Source organism: Camelus bactrianus, chromosome 9, assembly GCF_048773025.1.
Source record: "Camelus bactrianus isolate YW-2024 breed Bactrian camel chromosome 9, ASM4877302v1, whole genome shotgun sequence".
NCBI lineage: Eukaryota > Metazoa > Chordata > Mammalia > Artiodactyla > Camelidae > Camelus > Camelus bactrianus.
The window spans coordinates 34117743-34141315 of record NC_133547.1 but is presented as its reverse complement, the minus strand read 5'-3'; the positions used below and the strand labels follow the sequence as shown (position 1 = coordinate 34141315).

Below are 23573 nucleotides of genomic sequence, written 5' to 3'. Positions count from 1 at the left end.
AAGATATTTGTAGCCAGACTTTCTGATGGTGGAGCTCTGAAGAAATCATCCATCCTTTCCTGCCATTTAGATCCCCAAGCTGAACTGAACTAGCCCATATATCCTTCCAGTAAAATTCCCTTATACTTAAATATGCCAGAATTGACTCTTTTTGCTTCTGACCAAAGAATCTTAATGTACTTACCCTTATAAATAAATTGGAGAATGTCATAAACAATTGTTAGACCTTTAAAAATATATTTGTTGAAATTGACAAAAATGAGAATTCATTTTGTTTTTCCTTGAGTCATCTAATAGTTTACTCCTCAGGGCAGAAAAACACAGTTTGAATATATATATGCAATAAGTATAACTATTCTGAATGTATTGAGAAAAATTATAGTCTTATGTTAAAAAGCATTATTTTAAAAAAGGAATTACAAATAGACTGGCCTTTTTATGTAAAACTGTTAATGTTCAAATAAATTCTGTAATGTGTATAAACTCCCATTTCCAAAATGAAATACTTACAGCAGAAATGAAATCAATCACTGTAATAGCTGAATGTGGGAGAAACTGCTGTAGTCCCTTCACTAAAAAATGCCATATGTATATATACATATACACACACACAGTGTGTGTGTGTGTATAGATGGACACACACATGTTTACATTTGTACAAAAACAGTAGCTACTTATTCTATTTTTAGTTACTCATTCCTTGAGGTTGGAGTGTTTAATTATGACAGAAATTGTTCCTTTGGTAACTATTTATCTCTGCCACTATTTCCTAATTTATAAAGAGGAAGCAAACCAGATCCAGGGATGCCTTAATCCACATAGCCTTGACGACTGGCTTCTGATTTTTTTAAATTTCTGGGCTGGCACAATGTTTTGCTAAATCAGGAGAGTTTTGCAAACTTCAGAATATAGTGCTGATGGTGAAAATGTGGCCAAATAATAATAAACAACACGAACTTGATGACATCTTTTTATAGATGATGCTTTATAGTTCTCAAACCTTTTTGAATAATGTACCCATCAGGTTCTGAGCGAAAAAAAAAATAGAATTTACTCAGAAGATTCAATGGAAAGTTTAATGACAGGAACACTTGCAGAGGTTGTGGACAGGTTAAAGAGCACACGAGTCATGCTGAGGCAACCAGAGGCTAACTGGCAAGAGCAGAGAGCCATTACCTTCCTTAAAACTAAGGAGCCCCGTGACAAGTCAGAGCTGAAGAAGAGGGTCGCCCAGCCACTGCCAAAGGTGGGAAGGCAGAATCATCTTGCTGCTTCTTTCTTTCCACCTTCTGATCTACTGAACCAGAAGCCAGATGGCAACGGAGTCCTGGCAGTGCAGTTAGTAGGAGACGGCAAATCCTTAGGGCACAAAGAAGGCAGAGAAGGGGGGCCAACGTGTCTGGGGGGACATCCAGAGAATAACCAGCCACATACATTAACTCAGAATAGAAGAGGCTCAGAGAAATTAATGCCTGATTAAATTTACACAAGTCATAATCCCTGGTCTGAGACTTAAATACAAGTTTCCAGACCCTCCAAAGCCAGCGCTTTTCTCCAATACACTTTAGTTCATGGCTTAGTTGCTGATGATTGAGGAGTATTGTGTTGCGTGGGTCGAACATAAAATTCTGTTTCAAACTGAGTCACCTCAATAGAGGTCCCTAAGGAGGTGCTTTGTTGCACGTATACCCAGAAGGCAGACTGTCCCGTGAACCTGGTGGGCACAGTGACGGTGACTGTCCTGTCCTGGTGAGGTCAACAGAGAGACACAGGGAGTCGTGGGAGCAGTAGAGAGGAACAAGGCTGTGAAGAGGAGGCTCTGAGGGCTGTCAGAGAGAAGCATCACCACGTGGGTGAGAGCCCAGCCAGACGAGTCAGCCAGCCTGCGTTTGAATCCACTGTCTCTCTCACACTCTAGGGCACTGGGGAATTAATCTGAGTCTCCATTTGCTCCTCTATTACTGGGTGTAAAACTATCTACCTTATAGGGTTGTTATGAGGATGAAAATACTGCTTATAAAGCACTTAGTGTAATGCTTGATGTGGTAGTTTAAATTAACATTAATATCTACCCAATATTTATTGGGCTTTTGACATTCTGTTGCTATTCATAAAACAGACTTAAGATAGGCCTTACTACCCCTCATTTTACAGATATGGAGATTGAAGCTTAGAGAATGATTTGCCTGAGATCACATAGCTAACACTGGTGCTGGCATTTGAATTTGAGTACATGAATTGAAGACCTAAATGTAAGGCCAGATACAATAAAACCCCTAGGCAGAACACTCCTTGACATAAATTGGGCAGCAATATTTTTTTGGATCTGTCTCCTAGAGAAAAGGAAATAAAAACAAAAATAAACAAATGGGACCTAATCAAACTTAAAAGCTTTTGCAGAGCAAAAGACACCATAAACAAAACAAAAAGACAACCTATGGAATGAGAGAAAGTATTTCCAAATGATGAAACTGGCAAAGGATTAATTTCAAGAATATACAAACAGCTCATACAGCTTAATAACAAAAAAACAAAAATTTTATCAAAAAAATGGGCAGAAGACCTAAATAGACAATTCTCCAAAGACATATAGATGGCCAACAGGCAAATAAAAAGATGCTTAATGTCGCTAGTTATTAGAGAAATGCAAATCAAAACTATAATGAGGTATCACCTCACACATGTCAGAATAGCCATCATCAGAAAGCCCACAAACGATAAATGCTGGGGAGGGTGTGGAGAAAAGGGAGCCCTCCTACACTGTTGGTGGGAGTGTAAATTGGTGCAGTCATTTTGGAAAACAGTATGGAGGTTCCTTAAAAAACTAGAAGTAGACCTACCATATGATCCTGCAATCCCACTCCCGAGCTTATATCCAGAAAAGATGAAAGCTAATTTGAAAAGATACACGCATCCCAGTGTTCATAGCAGCACTATTTACAATAGCCGAGACATGGAAACAGCCTAAATGTCCATGGATAGATGATTGGACAAAGAAGATGTGGTATATTTATACATGGACTACTACTCGGTCATAAAAAAGAACAAAATAATGCCATTTGCAGCAACAGGGGTGGACCCAGACATTATCATATTAAGTGAGATAAGTTAGAGAAAGACAAATATCATATGATGTACTTACACAGGGAATCTAAAAAAAATAATGCAAAAGAACTTATTTACAAAACAGAAATAGACTCACAGACATAAGAAAAAAACTTGCGGTTATCGAAGGGGAAATCGGGAAGTGGGAGGGAGTTAGGGGGGTTGGAGAGGGATAAGTTGAGTTTGGGATTAACATATAGACTCTACTACATATAAAATAAACAACACGGACCTACTGTATGTCACAGGGAACTATATTCAATATCTTGCAATAACCTATAATGGAAAAGAATCTGAAAAAGTATACGTACATACACATATATACATAAATGAATCACTTTGCTGCACACCTGAAACCAACACAACATTGTAAATCAACTATACTTCAATAAAAAAAATAAAGAAGCAATCCCACTGATAGGAAGATAAATAAAAGCCCATGCTTCTACTCCATTATACGGTTCCAGACAAGATGGGGTTCCAGTAGTTTTCCTGGTTAGGGGCTCAAGCTAGAAGTTTTTAAAATGTGTCTAAACACACGTTTTCTTAACTTTTCCAGGTTGGGAGACGTGAGTTTTACATCTTTTCTGGTTATCGCTCTCATCAGCTTGTTGTGTCCATGGTTGACATTTCAGAGCTAGCACCAGCGATGTTACTGTTTTTTAAATAAAGCCCAGTGTGCCCTTGAGGAATATGCCTTTCACCAGGGGATAATTGGTTTGGAATCTCGATGCCATTATTATTTACCATCATGTGGAGCTAATTTGCAAGGAATATGGCTTTGATGCTTGAGGACTGGCATTGTGCCAAGAAGTCATTGTTGGGGATTCTGGCTGTTTGATGTTAAGACGCAGTCCGCTGAGGAGCTGACGAGGTCTATTAATAGGAGTTCAGACACAGTGTCACAAGATTAACTATGCAGGCCCTGGAAAGAGAGACCTGAATAACCACTCCAAGAGCTAGGAGGTGTTACTGGGCAGGACACTGTGACCTCGACACCATGATAAGAACTCGCGAAGGCATCTGAAACATGCCAGCAGTTCCCCTGCACACCCACTGTCACCCCAGTGCACTCTTTCAGGCACGGACAGAACACGGTACATCACAATTAGGTGTCTGTCTTTCCCACAGGATAGAGTTCCTTAGAGGCAGGGATTATGTTGTTAATTCAAAACACATTCATCCAGGGACTCTTGCCACTGCCAGCGTCGTGTGAGGAGCCAGGAGCCTTATTCATCTTGGTGCCCAGCACCTCATCCAGGGGCAGGCACATGGCAGGCGTTCAGTAAGTGCTGTGGGTTAAATATTACTCACTGAGGGGGCTAAACACAGGCACTGTGGTCACGGTCACTTGAATGTGTTGTGTCCTCAAAATTTTCTGCAACACCCAAGCTTCTGGAATTAGGAAAATCAACTTGTGGCAAATAGGACAACTGTTGAATACATTCCCATCTATCTTGCTGTTAAAGGCTGAAGCATTCCAATTGATTACATATTCTGGTTATTTAATGGTTAAGTCCATATTTGGCAATATCAATTAAAAAGTAAACTCAATACCTAAACAAGACATAAATCATTCCTTGATGATTAAAAGGCAATGTATATCTCACAGCTGCCATTAAGGAATCATTTGCCATTGTATAAGCTCTAGCTGTACGTGGGGTTAAGAGTTTGGATTAATAAATGCTCTTCCTCTTATTAATATTTACTTTTTATACTCAATTGATGATACATAAGTATGATGAGACCCCTAGGCTATAGTCTATCATTTAAAAACCATTAATGGAAAAAAGAGAACCCTGTACTAAATAAGAGTTGTTTGTGAAAGCAACAGAAACTAACTCTAACTAAATTAAACATAAAAAGAAATCTAACTGAAAGATAATTACAAACAATAAAATGAAATAACAACAAACTGAAAATGCAACCTAATTAATGGGAGAAAATATTTGCAAATTATCTATCTGATAAGAGGTTAATATTCAAAACATACAAAGAACTCATACAGCTCAATAGTAAAGAAATAACCTGATTAAAAAATGGCTAAAACATCTGCATAGGCATTTTCCCAAAGAAGACATACAGATGGCCAACAGGTGTATGAAAAGAAAGCTCAGTATCACTAATCATTAGGGAAAAGCAAATCAAAACCACAGGGAGATATCACCTCCCACCTGTGAGAATGGCTATTATCAAAAAGATGACAAATAACAAGTGTTGGCCAGAACATAGAGAAGAGGGAACCCTTGTGCATTGTTGGTGGGAATGTAAATTGGTGCAACCACTATGGAAAACTTCTGCAAAAAATTAAAAATAGAACTACCATATGAACTAGCAATTCCACTTCTGGGTATTTATCTGAAGAAAACAAAAATACTAAATCGAAAAGATATGTTCACCCTCATGTTCACTGCAGCATTATTTACATTAGCCAAGAAAGACAGGGAAACTGTTTAATTGCCCATCAGTGGATGAATGGATAAAGAAAATGTGATATATATTGTGATATATCCATAAAAAAGAAGGAAACCTTGCTGTTTATGACAATACGCATGTACCTCAAAGGCATTATGTTCAGTGAAATAAGTCAGACAGTGACAAATACTATATGATCTGATTTATATGTGGACTCTAAACAAAAACAAAAACAGAAAAACAAAAAAACCAAGCTCATAGGTACAGAGAACAGATCAGTGTTTGTCAGAGGCAGGCGTGGGAGGGGATGGGAGAAGTGGTTCAACTGAAAGGGCTCAACAAGTACAAACTTCATAAAATAAATAAGTCATGGGGGTGTGATATACAGGATGGTGACTATAGCTAACAATACTGTATTGCATGTTTGAAAGTTGCTAAGAGAGTAGATCTCAAAAGTTCTCATCACAAGGAAAAAGCGTTTTTGTAACAATGCAAGGTGATGGATGTTCACTAGACTTATCGTGGTGATTATTTTGCAGTGTATACAATATTGCATCATGTTGTACACCTGAACTAATACAATGTTACATGTCAGTAACATCTCAACTTTTTAAAAATCAGGGAAAAAAAGAAAGATAATGAATAGCTCTTAAAAGGGAAGGTTGGAAGCCCGCGTTCAGAAACAAATTAGGGGAACCAAGGAAGGTTAGGCAACAGAAAACACAACAGAGGTCGTACTGGATTTGCTGACATTGGACCCTGACTTCCCCTGCCCTACTGTAAAGAACATCTAAATGGTCTCTGTGACATGGAGCTGGAACACACATGTGCTGAACAAGGTCAGAACATCAGCCCAGATGCCAAGGCGTGGGGTAAGGGGGGAGTGGACTCCTTGAGCTTCTGCAGCAACAATTTGGGCTCTGCCTCCCATAAGCCTTCTCCACTGAGGAAGTCAAAAAAAGTAATGTCCATTATGTAATCTGGGCAGCCACAAAAAATAATAAGATAATGCCATTTGCAGCAACATGGATGGACCTAGAGATTGTCATTCTAAGTGAAGTAAGCCAGAAAGAGAAAGAAAAATACCATGATATCATTTATATGTGGAATCTAAAAAAAGACAAATGAACTTATTTACAAAACAGAAACAGACTCAGACATAGAAAACAAATTTGTGGTTACTGGGTGGGGGGGTGGGAAGGGATAAATTAGGAGTTTGAGATTGGCAGATACTAACTACTATATATAAAATAGATAAACAACAAGTTTATACTGTACAGCACAGGGAACTATATTCAATATCTTGTAGTAACCTATAATGAAAAAGAATATGAAAGCGAATATCTGTATGTATATGTATGACTGAAACATTGTGCTGTACACTAGAAACTGACACAACATTGTAAACTGACTATACTTCAATAAAAAAGAAATAAATTAACTAAAACAAATTCAAGTTATATTGTTTGTTATAACACCTAATTACTTTTTTAAAAAGTACAAACATAAGACACAATAGGACAAAAATAGATGTCTTCAGGGTATGGTAGGCTGAATAATGAATCTCCACCAAAGATGTCCACATTCTAATCCTTGAAACTTCTGAACATGGTGCTTATGTGGCAAAGGACTCTGCAGGTGCAATTAAGTTGAGGCTTTTGAGATGCGGAAACTAACATGGATCACCACAGTGGGTCCAATGTAATCAGATGGGTCTGTATAAGAAGGAGTGGAGGGATCGGAGGCAGCACAGGGATATGTGATGGCTGGAAGTAAGAGGCTGGAGAGATGTGAGTTAAGAGGCTGGGAGCCAGGGAAGGCAGGCAGCCTTTAGAAGCAGGAAAAAGCAGGAAACATTCTCCCCTAGAGCTTTCAGAAAGAACTGATCCTGCTGACACCTTGATTTTAGCTCCAAAAGACCCAATTTTGGACTTCCGGCATATGGAATTGTAAGAGAATAAATTGTGTTGGTCTAAGCCATTGAGTCTGTGGTGACTTCTCACAGAAGCCGTGGGAAACTAATGCAAGGGGGAAAGGGGAAACCCTAGCTATTCAAACTTTCTAGGAAAAAGCAGAATTCAGAAAAATAGGAGAGTCCAGAAAAGGGAAGCTAGAACACAAAGCCACTTCATCTTCATTGCTGGCAGTTCCTCAGTACTGTGAGTGTACCTATGGCTTCCTTTACTTTATATTATCAGCCGAATTCTTTGATAATGGAATTAATATGGTGGTTTTTCAGACACAACTCAAGAGCCCATATGTTTCTATGATTGAGGAGTTTGCCTACCAGGCATATGAGAAAGAGGGTATCTCTATCAACAAATAAATGATGACAAAAATTAGGGGGAAAATGCTACTCACTGTGCTTAATTGTCACCTGGCTTTGATGAAGTTTTTAATATGATGAAACTTCTTTTACAGTGGTTGAGCTCATAGAATGTACTAGTTTGAGCATGTAGGGGAAACCAAACAAGAAGGATAAATACTTACATTTCATATATTTTTAAATAACTCAAAAAGCCATAGAAATTAAAAATGAAATTCGACCATTCAAGAGATACGATCTTTTTAAAAGTATGTTTTACAATACATGTAGTTTAAAACAAATTGGATTTAGTGAGCTATTCTGAAGAAAGAAGACTTCTCACTCTATTATAAAATTTCTTCCCTTTTCTCTCCTTGGCAATCATTAAAAATTGTTCCCATCCATAAGAATTCCTACTCATCTTAAGATAGCCAGCTTCTATACCTCCATCTTCTCAAGTAGAAGCCTGTAAATCTGATTTTTTATCCAGTGTGATATCAAAACACTATATCAAAATTAGTTGGGTCATTTAAGGTAAAATATAATTCTGGTTGCCAATTGCCTCCCCTCATTTGCCCATGTGTCCTGGTTATGAATAAAGATATGTAAACAGTCTTTCCCCACCTATGGTAGTTGAGTTAAGAGTAAACACTTTCATACTTAAAATAATCTTCTCACTGCAGTGAAATGACATTAGAGGGCTTAGCTCTTTTAAAGAATGAAAGGCATATGAGTGGTATAGTTGTATCATACGAAATGAAAATATTTAGCACCTTTGAAAAAAAAAGAACAAGTTGATAAGAAATATTCTTAATTTTACATTAATCAATTTGTTTTTTGTGTAAAAACTAATTCCAGTTTTGTGCTTTCCTGTCTATAACGGGCAGGTGAGATGGAGCACATTTGTGTTGCTGTTCGTTGAGTTTAATAAGTGTATATCCTCTTCTTTCAGAAACAAATTGGACAGCTGATTCAAAGAAAAAAAATTAAGTTACATTTGATTGCCTAAGTCACATAAAACTCATAGACTTATACAGTTGCTTTAAAGAGTCAAAGCCCTAGTGTTACTCTCCCCAAATTGTAAACTAGTAAAAGCACCGAATCACATCATTGATAAAAGTCAGACTTTACAAAGAATAAAACGATTGTTCTCATTTCTCTGAGCAAACTTCACTGAAAAAATGTTTTGACTTTTAGCAAATCTTGAAAGCAAGAGCTTAGCTTTCATGGAATTATTACGTATTGGTATATTTCAATGCAGTGAAAATGATTATTTTCTATGGTAGTGAGGTTAACAATTTATATTTTCATGTGATTCAACAGACTTGAATTTTCTAGTATTAGGAGCAAACTCTGGCTATACTGATTCTTGCTGCCCAGAGTTGAGAATTAATGTTTGTTCCAAAACCAACTAGCTGCAGGCAGGTAGTATAGATTAGGAGCAGCAAGGACTCGAGTTCGATCTTGAACATTCAATCTGCAATGACTTTATCTCTTATCAATCCTCTCCCTCAATCCTGCCCTCTATGTCCCTTGGCTACTGGTGTGCATCGGGAATTTCCAGAGAGACATGGTACTACTGCCCTCCCTGACTTTTAGCACCATTGCCACCCTATCCTCCTTTATGTAGATTTTGGGGCTATCACAGAGGTCTGCAGAAGACCCATTTTAAGTAGAGTAACTTTACAACACTTAATCAGGGTATTATGGTCTGAATTGTGTCCCCCTAAAATCCATATGTTGAATTCCTAACTCTTGGTTCCTCAGAATGTGACTGTACTTGGAGATAAGATCTTAAGAGATAATTCAATTCAAATGAGGCCCTCAGGGTGGATCTTAGTCTAATCTGACTGGTGCTCTTATAAGAAGAGGCAATGAGAACACAGGGAGAGACACCAGCGATGCACCCCACGGAAAAAAGACCTTGCGAGGAGACAGGAGGCCATCTGCAAGCCAAGGAGAGAGGCTTCAGGAAAAAACAGACCTGCCAACACCTTGCTCTTGGACATCCAGCCTCCAGAACTGTAAGAAAATTAATTTCTGTTGACTGAGCAACTCAGTCTCTGGTATTTTGTAACAGCGGCCCTAGAAAACTTACACAATGGGAAACTTTTGAGAGTGGTCAAAGGGTAGCTATCAGTAAATATGCAGAGACAGCGAGTCAAATTGGAATTGTTCTGCACAAATCAGGACAAATATTCAAACTAATGTTAAACTGCTAGGATAGCCCGCCCCAAGGGGAGGACAGGAGGAAGCAAGTGGAAGGTATTCCAGGCTAAGGGTGCTCTTGAGCATCAAACATCCTGGGCACGTTTAAAAAAATGTCATAATGAGATCAATGTTTTAAAAAATCACTCTAGTAGCATGTGGTAGAGGGACTGTCAAGTATGTAAGGAGACTGGAACAGGAGGCTATCATAAAGGCCTTGAAAAAAGATAATGACAGCTTGTCTGAAATAAGGGAGTTACTGAGGGGTTGGTGGGGAGGGGGGAGACAGATGCAAGGAATACTCAGAAAGCAGAACTAATGGGACCTGGTCACAGAGTATGCACAGGGGACAAGAGGGGAGTCAAGAAAAGCTTTGATGTGGGTTACTTAGTCAATGGAGATGCCATCTACTGAGACAGGAAGTAAGGAGAAAGATCAAGTTTGGAGAGGAACCTATAGGCTCTTTCTAAAATAGTGAATAGTGGCCCTGGGTATATAATTTTTAGGTTCCAGTTCTAGACTCTGGGATATAATTAAGTTAGAGTTGACTGTAATTAGTGATTTGCAATACTTGTTTAAAGTGGAATAAATCTCTAACTCTTGTTTGAAAAGATCAGTCAATTTAAATAATCACTTTAAAAGGTATAAAATATGACTCTCTATTTCTCAAAATTACTTCTATCAATACTTTACCTCTCCTTTCTTTAGTATTCTCTTCGTCCTTGGCTCCATTAAAAGCATGACCCTGGTCCTCCTCTTGCTTCTCTGCATGGCCTTCTCTGTCTCTCACTAGTTTTTCTAATATTCCAACATCCTCAAAGGAAACCATTCCTCTACTCTCTGTCATCATCCTTTGCTTCTTCTGCCCTTTCTACCAGGCCATCTTATCCACACCTGTCTGTGATGGTCCTCTCTGTGCAGGAGGCTCTGAGCATGGATCTTCAAATGACCGATGTTCGTTTCAGCCCAGATGCCTATCTAGCAACTCAGTGTCACCGTGTGCCCAAACAAACTCACCATCTTTCCTCAGGTTGCCTTCCCTGCTTTTGTGAATGGCATCATAATAGTAATGATAACTCTTATATTTAAATATCTTATTCCTTACTTAGAAATGATGAGAACACTTCCCCTCACTGGGAAATGGATGTAGTCTATCCACTCTCAGTGCAGACAGTGATTGGCCATGTCAAGTCTTAGCTGCTTGGGAGGCAGGAAGACTTGGTCTGTCAACCTTGAAACTTGTTGGGTGATCAGTCATTGAGATCTTCCCCCTTTCATGAGTCATCAGTTTTCAGTAACTCTATCAACGGTCTTTGATTCATTCAGTAACTTTATCAATGAGTCATCCATTGATTCATTCAATAATTAGATGTAATGAGTCTGTCTGCTACCTGGAAGGCACTGGGAGTTCTGGGGGACACAAAATTAGAGATATGACTGTTGTCCTCAAGTTACTCAGCTTCTCATAAGGGAACCAACAAGAACATCATTGATTTCAGATAGTGTGTACTTGCCTCAGTAGAACTATGCACAGGGAGCTCTAGAAAATCCTTAGATAAGAAGCAGGCTTACTTTTCACTACCCCAGGCATACCACATAGTCATATTTTAAAGAACAAGCTCATAAATCTTTGTATTTCTCAGTGGAAGGTAATGATAATGTCTAAAGTTGATTAATTAAGAAATAATGACATAGACATATTTAAAGATTTGGAGCTCACCACTAGAAGAACAAAGAATAGGAAAAGTTTCAAGTGATTGCCCTGGGAAAGTAACTGGCAGTGGGGAGAGGTGGAGCAGGGGATTGTTGCCTTTCCTTATCCATCCTTTCATTTTATCCTTCTACCATATGTATGTACTTGATAAAAATGAGAAGAATAAAAAACCAGTTTAGCTTTTTCTCTTCAGTCCTCTCTTCCACCCATGGCTTTCACAACCAGCCCTCAATTTTTGGAATGGAGAACACACTGATTCAGGAGCTCCCTGGTCAACTGTGTACAGTTCTATTCATTTCAACATATTTATTGACTGATCACTACATGTCAAGCATGGGGGTTGTGGTGGTGGGCAAGAAGGACGTGGTCCTTACTCTTTTGGAGCTTACATTGGTGGGAAGGATGAGTATAAACAAGCTGCTGTTTAATTTTGATCTCCTCTCCCTTTCTGTGTAGTCAGCTGAGTAGTATGATAGGCAGTACCACCAAGCAGTCATCTGAAGTGTGAGCAGTTAGGGGGATTTGAACCCACAAATGGAGTACCTACCATCATGCTGGAAGAGAAGCCACGAGGATATAATCACAAGCACTGATTTTTTTTTTGAAGTACAGTTACAATGTGTCAATTTCTGGTGTATGCATAATGTCCCAGTCATGCCTATATTCGTTTTCATATTCTTTGTCATTAAAGGTTATTACAAGATATTGAATATAGTTCCCCATGCTAGACAGAAGAAATTTGTTTTTTATCTATTATTATATATAGTGGTTAACATTTGCAAATCTCAAACACCCAACTTTATCCGTTCCCACCCCCTTTTCCCCTAGTAGCCATAAAATTGCTTACTATGTCTGCAAGTTTGTTTCTGTTTTGTAGATGAGCTCATTAGTGTCCTCTTTTTTCTTTTTTCTTTTTCAGATTCCATATATGAATGATATCATATGGTATTTTTCTTTCTCTTTCTGGCTTACTTCACTTGGAATGACAATCTCCAGGTTCATCCATGTTGCTGCAAATGTCATTATTTGATTCTTTTTTATCACTGAGTAGTATTCCATTGTATAAATATACCACAACTTCTTTATCCAGTCATCTGTAGATGGACATTTAGGTTGCTTCCATGTCTTGGCTGTTGTATATAACAAGCACTGAATTATTTAACAGGAATATGCACAGTTAACAGTTTCCTGCCTCTGTGGATGGAATCCATGCACAAATAGAGTGGAGTATTTAAGGATGCAAGCTCTGGAGCCAGACTTCCTGGGTCAGAGTTCCAGTTCTTCTACTTGTGAGCTGGAAGGATGATTCCAAATAAGTTACTAAACCTTGATGAGCTACAATTCTTCATCTCTGTAAGGAGGATAATAATAGTAGCTACCTCATGGCTGTAAGGATTCACTTACCTGAAGCACTTAGAAAAGTGGCTGGCAGGGTAAATGCCCAATAAAGGTAACATTATTATTGGGTACCCCTACATATTTTAAATAATTAAAAGAATGATAGTGATTATACATATTTTTTATCTATGTGTAAACTGATTTTTAAATTTAGAATTCAGCATTCTTATCAGAACATATGTAACTACTTGTGTGTATAGGGACATGAATGCACAGAAACAGATCTGGAAAGACACACATAATGTGGCTGACGGTAATTCCCTTTTTAGAGAACTAGACTGGAATTGGTCAAGAGACCTTTAGCACTTTACCAACTGTTTCATTTCCTTTTTATGATGGAAATGCATTCATGGATTTAAAACTAATTTTTAAAAGGTAAGAAAATGTGTCCTATTAAAAAAACACTGGCACTCAGTTGGAGATGTAAAAGAAGGTATATTTACATCCAGATAACATTTCTACATTCATTGATTGAAAACTCAGTTTGTCCTGGCACGGCACTCGGTTCTTCAGTGTATGGAAAGTACACGTAGCCTTATCCAGCCTCTTACGAAGGCCCATTTCCGTCATTTTGTAGCTGGTATGACATGAATTCAAGCTGGACCTTGTCGAATGAAGGAGTTTCAACTGGAGTATCTAATCACGGCAGGTGGTGTAAGCAAAAGCATGGGGGTAGGGAGTGTGAGAAATGTCCAGGAAAGAGCAAGTTGTTGAGTTTGGGCAGATGACAGGGTAAAGAGAGTGGTGAGACAGACCTGGAGAGGTAGATTGGATTCAGTACACAGAGAGCCTCACATTTGGGGGAAAGGCATTTGGCTTTATTTCTTCAAATGGGAATCACTGAAGGATTTAGAGTAGAGGAGTAGCACAATGTCTTAAGAAGAATATTTCTGTAGCAGTATGTAGGGTGGATTCAAGTAAGCTTCTTTATGGAATTTAAAATGAACCATTTTAGAGAGGATGAGGGCTTGACCCAGTTGGCAGTAGGGAGAGTAGGGAAAAGAGATAAATGCAAATAACATGTGAGCAATAAGACAGACTATTGATTGGCTGGAGAAGTCCAAATATTGGCAAGAAATATAGAGAAGAGAGATTTGTAGGCTATTTCAAAGTTTTCATGAGTACCTTTTTAGTAAAATAATAATAATAATAAGTAGATGTAGGGTTACCCAATGATGCCATTCACAAAAGCAGAAAAGTCACCAGGAAGGCAATCTTAGGAAAGGTAATGGGTTTGTTTGGGGACACGTTGAGACTGAATTGCTAGATAGGCATCTGGGCTGAAACAAACATCAGTCATTTGAAGATCCATGTTCAGAGCCTTCTGCACAGAGAGGACCATCAAAGATGTAGCTATGGATAAGGTGGCCTGGTAGAAAGGGCAGAAGAAGCGAAGGATGATGACAGAGAGTAGAGGAATGGCTTCCTTTGAGGATGTTGGAATATTAGAAAAACTAGTGAGAGACAGAGAAAGTCACACAGGGAAGCAAGAGGAGAACTAGGGTCATGCCTTTAATAGAGCCAAGGAAGAAGATAAATCTACAAAAAAAAAAAAAAAGAGTTCACCAGTATCAATGTAGCTAAAGAGTTAAGGAAAATAAGGACTGAGGGGGTTTCTTCCTTCTCTACCACAGAAGTGCCTTAGTAAAAGCAATTAGAATAGATGAGCCTGAAGGGCACTTGACACAAGTCCCTAGACATATTAAAGGTGGATGGAAAAGGCAAGTCAAGAAGAAAATGTGAAGATACACTTGGAACAGAACTTGGAGTAAAGACAGAAAAAGGTCTAGAATGAAAGGAAAACACAGCCATGGCAGCGTGAAAAATCTGAGCACCCAGAGCTGGGACATTTTTCTTCGGCCCATGTCCCAGAGGGCCTTGTGAAGGAGGACATGTTGAAAATATTCTACGTGTCAAACTGTGAGTCACAGAAACCAGTGACTCTGCAGGGGAATGTTGAGGGGTGAGCAGATTTCCTTTAAAAAACATAGGTTGTGCCCTCCTTCTGCTCCACCACTTTCCAGAGCCCCTTGCTGCCCACACAACACTTTCTAAACTTCTTATTTTGGCAATGAAGAGCCTTGATGAATCAAGTCCTGCTCAATATTATTTTTCACTGTTTCTCAGAATAAATCCAGGCTGATCTACTCACTGTCTCCCCGAATTTCCTTTTGTTTCCACCTGTGTACCTTTGCTTGTAATATTTCCCTTGCCTAGAATCTTCCTTCTCTCTGTTTCTTCAATCCACTAAAGCACTAATGCTTAAATCAAGGGCCCTCTTCTCTGTAAGGTTTGTTTTGTTCTGTTTTGTTTATTTGTTTGTTTTACTATTTGGTTTCTATGACATTTATTTGGGGGATACTCATTTGGCACTTTGATGTCATCAGCTATTGTTTGACCTTATACCTTCTTTAGATTATAAGCTTCTTGAGGACAAAAATTTTTTTTTTAATTTAAAAGCATCGAGCATAATGTCCTTTTCAATTTGAGGTGTTTTAAAATTGAGGTATCTAAGTGTATAGTTTGATGAGGATTGAAAAAGTTATACCCCTGTGAAACCACCCACCTCACTGATCAAGAGAGATGGCATTTCTGGCAAAGTGAGTGCTCAGTAGCCTTCAGGCTCTGCTCAGGAAGGAGGAGGCAGGACCAGGAGGGTGAATCTTGAGTTTGAAGCCTGTCTAAAGGGATTGGTTCATCTGAAGTCAGGTAAAGTGAGAAAGCAAATACTGAAGTTGGGAGGATGCAGACAAGGGAACAGTATTTTGTAAATCTGAGCAAGTTTGGGATTGTGCAATCTCATGTGTTGTGCAGGCAAGATTCAGTGACCGACAGGCAGCGGTGGGTGGTGATGCCAAAGCCAGCTGTAATTCTCTAGCTGGGAGGATCTGCTCTCTTAGACGCCCCTGAAGTTAAGGGTTGCAGTACATAGTGCTCCGACTTGAGGTCTGAGGTGGTGAGATTTCTGGGAGTTTCTTATTAAAAACATTTGCTGACAGACTGCTGAAAAAAGTGAGATCTTGGCTGACTTGCATGTGTGGCTGCATTGTTAGTAAAACATCCTACTCAATTCTCCAGATGGGAATTGCCTTTTGACTAAGAATACGTGAAAAGGCTGATGGACTGATCCCAGCAGAATGCTTCTCTAACATTACACTTCCTTATATTTAAACAGAGCTGTTGTTTGTCAAGGATCAGAAGGCTCTGAGTGTCCACCAAAGGTCTCTACCTGGCTGCCTGTGTGGCCTCTTGAAAGTAATGTGTTCTCAGCAGAACTCTGGTTCCCCTCCTCTCCCCTCCCCTAGTCTTCTCCATAGTATTAAATATCACACAATGGTTCACACAGAGGTTCTAAGGCATTCAAGGGGTCGTCCTTGATTCTTGTTCTTCCTTTCATACTCAGCATCAAATCCATCAAGATCTGCCTACTGTACCTTCAAAATGCATTCTGAGTTTTTACATTTTTTTGTTATTTTTGGGGGGGAGGGAGAATTAGGTTTATTTGTTTATTTTTAGAGGAGATACTGGGGATTGAACCCAGGACCTCATACATGCTAAGCATTTGCTCTACCACTTGAGGTATACCGTCCCCTACCAAAAAAAAAAAAAAAAAGTATCCTGATTTTTGTGTAGCATGAAGACTAAGCAGGTGAGATCTGGAGCCAGATTTCCTGGGTCTGAAGCCTACCTCTAACACTTACTAGGGGTGCAATTCTGGGCTTCCTCATATGGCAGATGGAGATACTAATAGCACCTCCCTCACAGGGGCGTTTGCTGAAATAACATTAACATATATAAAGTACTTACAATTAAGCCTGGAGATGGTGGATTCTCAAGTAAGGTTAGTTAGCTCCGCCTCCCAATTGACTGTTTTAATCCAACCCAATTGTCTCTCACCTGGATTACTGAAACCATTAATGTCTACCCAGTTTCCCTGCTTTGATTTTATCCTCTATGGTCTACGTAAGCACCAAGGTGAACTTTTAAAAACATAAATCAGATTAAGCCATTCACCTGTACAAAATCCTACCATAGCTTCCCTATTGCAAAAGAAATCCAATGGCCTTAGCATGGCCAACAAGGACCAAGCTGGTCTGGCTTCACATCTACAGCTCTCTCTTTGCACTTGCTTCACTGAATGTTTCCCTTCCTAGTGGTTCTCAGATGTGTCAAGTCACTTCAAGACCTTTGCACTTGCTGTCCCTGCTCCAGACATGCTCTTCAGCAAGCTCTTTGCATTAAAGCATCCTCGCTTCATTCAGCTCTAACAACTACCTAAAAAAGTCATTCTATCCTCCCCTGGCCAATTTTATTTTTCCTCATAGTTCTTATCAGTACCTGAAAATGCACCGTAACTTAAATTGTTTACTTGTTTATGGTCTGTTTCCCTCACTGCAATGTCAGCTTTTATAATCTGTCTGGTTCACCGTTACATCCCTGTGACTAAACAGTAACTGAACATCACAGAAACTCAACAAATATTTTTTGAATCAATGAATGGGTTAATTGTCATATCTTCTGATACTCTCCATCCATCCACTCACTGCTCCAATTTAAACACCACAGAGATCGTCTAGCTCAGAGAGGAAGAAACCTGCCAGCTGAGGTGAAGGTTGTCTTGGGACTACCTCTTACTCTTGTTCCAGGACTCTGGGGCAAACCAGGTTGCCAATCGCCTTCTTCCAGCCACGCTCTACTGCACCTTGGTGCTACTGACATGCAAGTATCTTGAGCACAGGTAACTAAAGAGTATTATTCAAAGGCCCTTCTCTTTTACCTTCTAGCTCTCGGGGATCTCTCCATCTCCTCTCTCCTTCTGCCTTTCCTTCAGCTAATCCTTAGAGCTCCACTCTTGGCCCACCTTCCCGACTGGTCCCCTAGGTTGTCAAGTCTGTTGCCATAACTTCGCTCGCCATCTACATGCTGATGAATCTATACCCCTGGCCCAGATTTCTCTCCTTGTCTCCAACTCACACTTCTAACTGCCTGCTAGACATCCCTGTCTAGATGTCCTTAGGCATCACACGCTCAATATTTCCAAAGTAGGTTTTATTTTCCATCAAAATAGCTCTTCCTCCCATGCTTCCTATCCAAAGAATGGTACGAGGTTATCCAACCTGGCAAACTCCTTACTCTCTGTTCTCCTCAAACAACCTTAAGGACCTGCTGATTCAACTTCCCAGGTAATTATTGCACCTGTTTCTCTCATTCTCACTGTTAGTATTTTAGTTATACCTAATCGGTCCTTACGTGGATGACTCTAACAATCACCTAATCATTTTTCAAAATGTAGTTTGTGATCCATTAGTGAGGCATCAAATCAATTTAGTGGGTCATAGCAAGCTTTTTTAAAAATCTCAATGTTACATCTTTCTACAAGCCAGGAATCAGAAGGGTCAAATTAGTGGCAACACGGAGACATTTACTGGCAGCTTTTCCTTTTTTGTAAAGGTCAAAGTACTCAAAACATTTTGAATGAGCACAAAGTCACATCTAAAGAGAAAGCCAGTCCCCCACCTCCATACACTTAACCTGAGTGGAGAAATGTTTTATATAAATAGCACTTGGTGGATAGCGTTTCCAAATACAGTGGCAATTTAGTTTTAATATGATTTATACATGCATTATGATTGTGAAATAGTTTCCCTGCAGTGTTATTCTCCAGAGTCCATACTCATATTTCCTGCCCCAAAGGGGTGAGTTTTTTGGAATAAATCCTTCACCCTTTCCAACTACCTTGGGTTTGAAATAGCAGCCAGGTATTGCTCCAGGTTGGTCAGTACAGTTTAAGAATTTCCAGCCTCATGGTCTGGTCAGGAGCCAAATATTCTACTCACTGTGACATTGCTCCCCAGTGTCAACAAGCCTGGTAAACCCGTCTTCCTCAAATTTCCCCCCTTCCTAAAGCAGCCTCTGAGTTTGGACAGGAGCTGTTCCCAGTCTCTCCACCAGCAGTTCTCCCAGACTTCATCCTCTAGTCCTTGGCGGCAACGTGCACAGTTCCTGTGACCGGCTGGTGAAGGATGACAAGAGGTCTCCAAGGCCTTGACTGGGCTTAAACAAAGCAGCCATACTTGATCTCCTTTAAACAGCCTTTTTCTAATACTCTTGTGGCCTCATTATCTTACTTAGTTGTTCTTGTTTTGGGGTTTTGTTTCGTTTTGTTTTGTTTTTTCAGTTGTCGCAGGTGCGCTCCAGGAATTCACAGGCAAGAACTATGTTTGGTTCACCACCCTATCTCCAGGGCTTTCTTCTCTCTACTCCTCTGTACTGTTTGCATTTATGACCATCTGCTTTGGCACCTGCTTTGCGGCCTCAGAGGAAGCACTCTTCCACTCGTCTCGGTTTCTTCCCGTCCTGTGTAAAGCCAGGCAAACGAGCGTCCTCAGGAAAGGCACTGATGTCCTGTAGCAGGAGGCCATCGCATGGTCTCCAGAGCTACCTGGTCGGCCAGTCCCAACCACTGGAGCAACACAGGCCTGTGGCCATGTGGGGTCAGTCCTCTGCACCCCATGGCCCAGCAAGACCACTAGGGCAAGAACCACGACCAGATAAGGAGACTGAGGCCAGGGACAGAAAAGGAAATTGTCCTCACTCTTGAGGTGGGGGAGGGGGTTCCTTGATGCCAGGTGACTCATGCTTGAGGTTTTATGTCCCAAATATTCCTGTGACACCTCCTTAGTGGGCTGTTCAGCTCAACTACAACCAGAATTTTTTTTTAACATGAAATAGAATGAAATGAGTAGAAAATATCTGAGTGCAGCTCATGCAGCAAAAGTTCAACTGTTTTGTACAGTTGTGTGTATTCAGGGTCTACAGTGTAACACTGTGGGTCATGGTCAAATCTGAAAGATACTAATTTGTAACCCTGCCTTCAGTTTTGACCCCCTTGTATTCATTCAAATGCAAGAGCAATACAGAGAATCTCAAAACACTGCATACAAAGTCAGACAAAGCTGGGTTGGACACCTGGCCCCAGCATTTAACGGTGGTGTGATGGTGGGAGAGGTACTTCTACATCGCCCCCCTTGATCTCCTCATCTTTAAAGCAGGAATAATAACATCATGAATTCAGGGCTGTGGGCCAGCCCCAGGCAAGCCGCTTATAATCATTTATCTCTACCCTTTGCAAGGATCCCAAGGTACTTATTATCATCCTCATTTTGTTAAAGAAACTGAAGCTCAGAAAAGCCAAGTAACTTGCCCAAGGTCATGTAGCCAGTATGTCCCTGAGCAAGGCATTCGTTTCAAGGTTCCCCGTGTTCTCTCCATAGAGCAGGAATTTCTACTCATACCATGTCTGAGGTTTGTCATCTCGTGGCAACTTTATATTGACTTCTCACACTACTACTCAGTCAACTCAGTATTTACTAAGCATTAATTAAGAGCATAGCACTGAGCTGGGGACTAAAGGGGAAGGTGGCCTGTTCTCCTGGAATGTACATTTAAGAGGGAAAGAAAACACCACCAGAGCCAGAGCAACAGCAAGCTTACTGGTGGTGTGAGTGCCTGAAGCATGTTAGGTGTTCAAAAATTGTAACTGGTGTCATCTTACAATAAACTTAATGGCAACTAATGAAAGAAATAAATTGATATCTTATACAATGCTTAAAGGACTTAGCGTATGGGTCTAATTTATAGATAAGCGATCTACATGGACATGAATGAGTGTAAGTTGCTTATTTTAACATTTAGCAGAAGATGCCCATTTCAGAGATTATGACTATGGGAAGAACATATTTTGCATTTAAAAAATAAACCACACACATTTGTGTTTTACCTATTTATCAGCCTTTTGTTCAAACAAGTTGGTTTGCTTTCCAGTTAGGAACTAATAGGGAAGAATGGCTTTTAAAAAAATCATTCTTGAACTATTATGCTGCACACCAGAAACGGACACAACATTGTAAAGTGACTATACTTGAATTAAAAAAAAAAAACGTTCTTTAAAGGGCTCAGAGGAAGCTGCCTGCTTAGTCACTCATCAGAACACGCCTCGCCCTTCCACGTTTTGTTTACTTTTTTTGCTTTCCCTATTTATTGTTTTAAATTGATTTTCCACTCCTCTGCTGAGCACCATGTTCCAGGCAAAGCTGGGAAATCCAGCTTACATACGCACTGCCGACTTACCAGTTTTTCTATCAGGAGTTATTGAATAGGAGTAAGCCGTACAGCAGGATGGAGAGGATTCAGGAGGTCAACTGAAGAGCGGAGCACGTGGACATGGAGGGGCCACTCTGAAGGATGCTGCCCTCTTCTGCGGCCCACGCCTACAGCGTGGGGGAGGCGGGAAGAGCCATCAATACGCCCTTGGGCCTTTGCGGTGGTTGATATCAGAGAGTCACACAGGACTGTTCTTTGAAGAATTGAAACAAAACAAAACAAAAACCCTGACATGACCTATATCATTACCTTGGTTTAACTGATACTTAAAAGCTATCCTCTGTTGTTATCATTTCTTTAAACTAAGCTCTGTGGCGTCTTGGCTACAACCTGTGAGAAAACTCTACGAGGAAATCCCAGGAAGGATTGAGTTTTCTTTCTTTCAATTTCATCTACTTGCAAATAAAATGGGACATTAAAGGTGCCTGAACAAAATCAGTACCACTCACATCCTGTTTAGGTAAGCCAAACGGCATGCGTGTTTACTCAGAAAACAAAAGCCGCTTTCACTCTTGTTATTTTCCACACTAGAGTTTCAAAGGATGCTAGACTACTTCCCACATAAGTGGGAGTTTACCATGTAGGTACGCAGAGGTACATGCCTAATGAGGTTCTCTGAAGGGTTACACTTAAAAAAAATTATTTGGAAAATTATCAGATCCAAGATAAAAATATCCAGAAAGGATGGTCACAGTATGAAAACTAGGCAAAGCATTTGACAAGAAAAAGACAACTTGCACTATAGCACGTACAAAACGCCCAGCTGCCACAGCATTCCCAGTCAGCACAAGATAACAGGACTCCATTCTCGCGATGTGCGGGAGCTAATACGTCTGAAAGAAAACAATGGCTGATGGTTAGTGGAGGTACAATGGGAAAATTTACACAGCATGCCACACTTGACAGGAAGGTAATATGGACCAGGTTTAACCCACTGTGGCTTGCTACATGGTACATGGTACTAGGCCCTATGGAACTGTGAAGTAAAAGACGTCCTCTCCTGAGCTGTGATTGTTCAATGTGCAAAATCATAAGCCAGAAACGAAGAAATGGAAAGCAGTCACCTACTCCTTCTCCAAAACAATTTAAAAGTCTAGGTTATGTGAAACCAAAGAAAATGATTAAAATATAAACGCACACACATTAAAAAAGAAAAACATACTAGTGAATTTAACAAAAATTGCAATCCGATTAAGCGTTACGTTATCCTGACCAAAGTGAAAACACTGGCTTGTCCGGTTCGCCCAAGGGAGGGGACACAATACCAGAGAAGACGCGGTCACAGAGCAGAAAGTTTGTTTCATTCACTTGAAAAATACGCAGAGTGCCTCCTATGTATATATCATGCTGTATGTGAAACAGTCTTTTTAAAAAAGTTACAAGATGTGATTTTGTGACACTCCTGGGTTTGCCTTTTTATCTGCACAATTAAGTAGTTCTGAGGTTCGGTTATAATGATATTTTAAAATTACTTTCAGTTTTAATCCTTTTTAGGTATCTGAAGAAAACTAGATGGTAATGTGGAGCAATTGCTGAACTAATCTGGGCTACAAGCAATTTATGGAAGAAAAATGGTGTAGCGTTCGTCTACACACGCGTCAACGAGTGTATCCGTGCACCCTGGTGTGTGGGTATCCAGGGGGCTGCCTTCGGTCTAACTGAGCCTATTAGAGGAATTCAGCAGGACCCTTCTCTTCTTGTTCAGCATCTCCTAACAGCTGCTTTTCAGCTTTATTTCCCATATGATTTGGTCACATATTTTGGTGAGAGGAAAGTTTTTTTTAACCAAATGTCTTGTTTATATTCCCTTAAATATAGGCTTGTTGGTAAACTTCACGGATCACTTGCCTTCTATTTATAACTTTAAAGAAAAATGGCTTTGAAAATAGATAAACAAGTTTATACTGTACAGCACAGGGAAATATATTCAATATCTTTTGGTAGCTCATGGTGAAAAAGAATATGAAAATGAATATATGTATATTCATGTATGACTGAAGAATTGTGCCGTACACCAGAAATTGACACAACATCGTAAACTGACTATAACTCAATTAAAAAAAATTAATTAAAAAAAAAAGAAAAATGTCTTTGGTTACTACAAAGTTTTAGTCTGAGGCAAATTATACTTAAAAAGTTGAGCATCATTTTCACTGTTAATATTTACAGTGCATATGGTATCATGTAATTAAATACATGTTTTTTATGTCTAATAAGTTCGATCACATGTAAAATATGATTTAATTGAACATTTTACATCTAGTT

At 39.7% G+C, this 23573-nt stretch overlaps 1 long non-coding RNA gene across 3 annotated transcripts in view; it reads right to left on the bottom strand.

Moving 5' to 3' along the window:
- LOC123615513 (uncharacterized) overlaps nt 1-23573 on the bottom strand; it is a 168872-nt gene that overhangs the window by 15207 nt on the left and 130092 nt on the right. Inside the window, exons 8-9 of one of the 3 annotated variants that reach the window (XR_012509155.1) lie at nt 21276-22141; nt 13050-19844 (exon numbers count right to left, since the gene is read on the bottom strand). This is a non-coding gene — a long non-coding RNA (uncharacterized LOC123615513). Of the gene's footprint in view, nt 1-13049; nt 19845-21275; nt 22142-23573 lie in introns of those variants that run through there. The other 2 variants (XR_012509156.1, XR_012509154.1) reach the window with 2 other exon arrangements.